Source organism: Gymnodraco acuticeps, unplaced genomic scaffold, assembly GCF_902827175.1.
Source record: "Gymnodraco acuticeps unplaced genomic scaffold, fGymAcu1.1, whole genome shotgun sequence".
NCBI lineage: Eukaryota > Metazoa > Chordata > Actinopteri > Perciformes > Bathydraconidae > Gymnodraco > Gymnodraco acuticeps.
Window position 1 is genome coordinate 307,556 of NW_022991169.1, and position 5,814 is coordinate 313,369.

A 5,814-nucleotide genomic window follows, 5' to 3' on the forward strand; every position below is an offset into this window, starting at 1 on the left:
GGACGGGGTGGACCCGTTCAAATCCAGTTTTGGACAGTCTGCCGTGGTTCCATCCCATTTCAAATTGTTGTTCGACGCTCGGCATAACCCTCGGAGCACACACAAACATCCAATCACAGAGCTTGAGGACTATCACGGGGTTTGTCAAGCGAAGCGGAGAGAATACTTACTTCCGGGTGTAATATTCTCTAAAGCAAATGAGCTGCTCCGACCCTTGGTCCTGACGGACTTCAACTTGTGTTTATTAATCAAACAAATAAATAAACACAAGGATAATTATGTGTTATTGTTGAGTAAATGGATAATTGCACAGGGGAAAATAACGTATCTATGCCACAATTTTAGATGCGGATTTTGTTAAACTAATACGTTTGCGCTGTGGACCAACACTATACATTGACGGGGAAGGGGGTAGCAATAAAGATAACACCATTAAACAGTTACACAACATAACAGAAATAATATCGATAGCAGCGTCCCTAGCAACCATGAAAACGTTGAATGGACACAATTTCCTGAAGTAATCTTCGTAATAACTAGCAAACTAAAGATCATGTACATCCAGTGGTGTAGTCTACTTTTTTGTAGTGGGTATACTGTAATAATTGTATTCATCCATCCTAGAGCGACGCATCGCGGAGCGACACCTGTCTCGAAGCAACACCTCATGAACACCATCACACTCACTAATGCATAACTAGTCTTGAGACTGGTTATGTGTTATCAACATGTCAATGTATTATAAGCTTTTTTATGTGACTTTTAACTGCCAGTGACATTAACAATACAAAAATAAAAGAATGAACAATGATGGAAAAAGCCCACTTATCTTCTAGGGTTGAACAATTAATCGACATTTTCATCAAAATCTCAATATGGCCTACTGCAATTTTCAAGTAATATACAATAAATATGGTCATGCTACAGATGTCCTGGCCCACACATCATATTCTACACTTAAAAAAACATCTTTGTTTCGCATAGATCTCCACAAATATTACACAATAATCATTTAAAACATATTTTTCAATGCATTAGATATTTATTCAAACTTGTTCAGCCCTATTATCTTCAATAAATCATTGTCAAACTATGTACTGTATCAGCTTAAATGAACAAGCAAACATCCTTGAAGTGCTACAAGACAAATTAGCTTCAAACAAGAAACAAATTAACAAATAAGCTTCACCTCAATAAATGAGGGTTGAAAAAGCACTCAACATGTCCATACTGGGTTCACTGTGTTAGTCCACAAGCCCTGCAGATATAGCCTCGTCAATGAGAACAGACAACTTGCTTGAAGACGTCACAATACTGTGAACTTTTTTTTTCTGCATCATCTTTTGCTATGTGTTCTACAGTTTTGTGGAACTGTACCTTGAGTGCAGACTAGTGCCCATGTTGACACCAGTTTTTTCCTGAAGCTCAATGAGACTATCATGGTCAGTAAAAGGTTGGTTCATCTTCGCAAGATATTATGCTGTTCTGAATACAGAATCTGTCTCTGCAAACACAGTCTCTGACACAGCTCTCACCACATTTCCAACTAAATCCTGTCCACCCTTCTCCGTGAGCTCCTGGGCTATTTTGTGTGCTCTGGACATCTCATGTTGTCTAATCTTGTTTCTCAAAGAGGCCAGAGATGTTGATCTGCTTGAATCTGAGGACTGGATCTTAAAGTGCACCCACTCCTCAGACAGACACTCGTTGTTCTGTTAGGACACCGGTTGATTTTGTAGCGCTGCAAAGAGCACAACCTGGAAATAAACAAAACCATGACTAATTAGCATAATACACGTTTTTACCAATTACATCTGCAGAAAAGAACCAAGATTTACTCAAAAGTATTTAATAAACTGCTTACAATATTTAGATCATGGCTAACAAATGCATGAAAATCAGATAAAAGGATGTTCCACTTTTCAATAGCTAATTATTTGACAACTACTGATAACTAACATATAGTAATGTAATGGTGCAAATGTTTTAAATGCACTTTTAACATGACCATGAATTAACTCATTTGCATAGTCATTAACTTTATACATTTATATTGTTTAGATCAGCTTTCCTTTGCATGTGTGCTGACATTTACCTAACTTTATGTCCCTCCACTCTAACCAAGGATGCCTGTTCTTAAATTCCATCGCCTGACTTTCAGTCCACAAGGCTGGTCAAGAGCTCTCATCTGTGTCCGAAACAAGGAGATAATACACACACACACACACACACACACACACACACACACACACACACACACACACACACACACACACACAGTATCTCGCTCCCTTTCTCTTCCATTGATCCACCACACTAACGTTGATCAAGTTAGCTAGCAAGTTAGCTACAGTTACGTTAATGATAACCATGCTAATTTCACTTACCGGGTACATTTGCGGTAGCGCCGGGCTCGTTCTCTGTCACCTTTAGGACAGCCGCCTGACCTGGCTCTTCTTCTGTAGTGGTAATAGGGGAAAACTTCGGAAAACATTGAAATATTGTCGTCTGTTTTCGTTTCATGTTTGCTTCCTGTTTAGCGCTCCGCGAACTTGAATGGTGGATGGATCAAATTCTGATAACGTTAGAGAAACGTGGGGTTTGTCAGAGCCGAACAAAGTGTGTTGCTGTTGCTTCGCAACAGGCCACAGGCGATGGAAGCCCCAGACGTCCAAAAGTATTAACACAGAAGAGGCGAAAGTGTGAAAGCGCAGTCACAAAATGATGTTGTTACGTATCATCGCTCATTTTTAAGAGGGTATACGGAAATCACTGGCATTTTCTAGTGGGTATACGGCGTATACCAGCGTATCACGTAGACTACACCACTGTGTACATCCACTGCACACATAATCTGAAATAACAACTCATATTTCTCGCATCAAATGACATCAAAACGCATTTTAATGGCCAAACTAACCTTAAAATAGGCATTTTCCACCGAGAATAAAACGAATGTCGGCCATGTTTTTTCTTCTTCTGCAGGGTGAAATTTGAAGATCACGTGACATAGGAATGAATGGTGAAAAAAAACTTAGGGATCTTACAATTTCAGAGGCGTTTTTGTAGAAATACTACGTCCCAAGTTGTGGACCAACGTAGTTATTACACATTTTTTTGTGAGACTGGGTTGGGCAAACAGATGTTCCTGATTTGAGAAAGAGCTTTGTTTATGCTTACTTATGAAGGCAGCATTAGAGACGGACTGTGTTAGTTTGCAATTCCCCAAATGTCAGGCATCAGTGACAAGACAAAGGAAAACAGTTGACAGGAATGAATGAAGGGCTGCTAATGGTCATCACTGGTGGACCTGCAGACCCCTCAAACAGTGTTGTTTTTGGAGGGGGGGGGGGTTGTTCATGAGGTGTTGGAGGTTAGAGAGATGGACTCAATGAGGGATGATGGTCCCTCTTCATGAAGAGAAGTGCTGAGATGCGCCACCCACCCACCTTCTCCCCCACCTCCTGGCTGGACCCCAGGTGTGCAGCAGCTGAAGCACAGGGTCTCCCCCCCCTCCCCCTGTCCACAGCTCAATACACCATTAGCCTCTGCAGCTGACCTGACCAGGGCACACCTCCCTGTCTACTTCCCAGCGTAAATACAAGCAGTAGTTTAGTTTTAGAGTAGCTGTTTTGGTAAGAACACTGTAGCATTATAAAAGAGACATACGCACACGGACTATTGGTGCAAGCAAAACACTCATTTGCAATGCCTGTCCACAGGGAGCGTTCACAAATATATTCACACAACACATCCACAAATATATCCACAGAGAGACATACACGATAATAGGTCCATACCACAAACACATACACAACATTACCCCCACAAATACATGCACAGATAGTCAGTGTCTGCTGGGGACTGGGTGTGAGAACAATGCTGTTTCTGTGGGCCATGCTTCAACACCTCTATTAATACCATGAACATTGCGTTGCCTAAAAGGAACATGTTTAACAATAAAGCAGTGGATACATTGTTACATTCTATGAATGGGAAAGCTATTATTTTAGGGTCTGTCATTTCTAAATGTTTACCAATCATTTCATGATATTTCCTAAAAATAACTATACTGCGATTTATTTAAAATAGAGGTCCATGGGTTCACTTCAGATGTATTATCTCCAGTTAATTGCTAGCACAACCCAAACATCGTCAAACCATTTAAAAAGCTTTCAGTGAAATATAATAACTCTCACTGAGTAACTGATCACAGATATCCTGCCACATACACTTGACAATAAATACCTCCTACATTAATCCTTACTCTTTCAAATGAACACATGAAAATACAGTTCTTGCAAACATGTCTACTGTACATGCATCACTATGTAACACTTGGGCTTCTATTTGCTTGCACTCTAACACATTGTTCTTGATAAGGGCGGGTCATCTCTAAGCGGTTGACCTATCACAACAGAGCCGCCCAGCTAACCAATCAGAGCAGACTGGGCTCTGGTTTCAGACAGAGGGTGAATAGAGGTGCTGCAGCACAGGCAGTGTGAGAACAATAAAGAGCTGTTTGAACATTAAAGCATGGAGACATGTCACAGTAGAGACACTACATACTAATGTCCCTTGTATGCTATAGCTGAATATCAGAGGAAGTGTAATTGATTAAATAAACTGGAAAAAGTTAAATGAGTAGCTGGCAGCTCTTGGACTCGTTCTGCACCACCCACTGTTTGACATTTGCAAGAACAAAGCAAAACATTCACTGAGACTCGGCCTTGAATTGGCATTGGCTGAATAATTGCACAGATGGGCGAATATTGTTATATACTTTTAAAAGTCCCTATTAAGACCCTTCCCCCAACCCCCAAGGTATATTTTCAGATCTGGGCGTCAAACTTAATCCATCTTCAGTTTGACTAAAGTGAAATGGAAAAGAGTGTATCATGTGTGACCTTGGTATATGATATCAAAGACCCTCCTCCCTCCCCCTCCTGCATAGTAATTCACTGTCAGCACTCCTCACAGATATGAGGTGAAGTCTGTACCTGGTGTGTTCAAATCTCAGCATCACCCTAACGTATCACAGTAACCAAGTAAAAAATCACTAAAGTGCTCATGTGTGCTTCTTTTTAGAGATGACATGACATTCTAGTAGGAAGGAATGACGCTCAGATGGCTGTCTTTGTGTTAGAACACATGTATTCAAGTCTATCCTGCCACTTTACATGGTTCTACCCATTAAGTTTTGATGGGGTTTGTTATGGTGTCTTTTGGTGACATGACATTTCCCTGCTAGGTTAAAGGTCGTTGACCAATGTCTGCAAACAGGCAGATGGTGAACTGTGTTTCAGGGACTCTGCTTCAAGAAATTGATCTTGTCAATATATCTGATGAGCCGCGACACTGACGCCTGGCACTGTGCAGCTCTGAGGAGAAATTATGACATAATCCACTTCATATTACAAATGAATTTTCACTTCAGTTGTAGGTCATTTAGATTATTGTTTGTTATTTAACGAAAAATGTATGATTTCTGAACTGAGTTATGATTTGATCTGCAATTAACAATAAACTGTGAGCATAAAACACATCCCTCCAGAAACCCTTGTAGATATACAATAAAGCAGCACAGGACTAACTCAGAAATAATATCCAAGTGAAAGGTGTGTGAACTTATGGCTAATTAAAACATGATAACATATCAAACTGAAGTGATAGAAATATAGTAATCTGCCACTTTCAAACAAATTACATTTGTTTGAGATCATACAGAGTCATTGAAATACTTTAGATGTTATTAAGTGATACCACTAAACATGTATGGTCAGGGAGGGTCAGAACATCAGAACATCAGACAAC

General features: G+C 40.2%; 1 long non-coding RNA gene across 1 annotated transcript; it reads right to left on the bottom strand.

Annotated features, from left to right (window-relative positions):
* Positions 1 to 1,022: 1,022 nt before the first annotated feature.
* LOC117560701 lies at positions 1,023 to 2,652 on the bottom strand. The gene is made up of 2 exons (XR_004571222.1): positions 2,388 to 2,652; positions 1,023 to 1,757 (listed from the first exon to the last, which is right to left on the bottom strand). It is a non-coding gene; the product is annotated as an uncharacterized LOC117560701 (long non-coding RNA).
* Between the last annotated feature and the right edge of the window lie 3,162 nt (positions 2,653 to 5,814).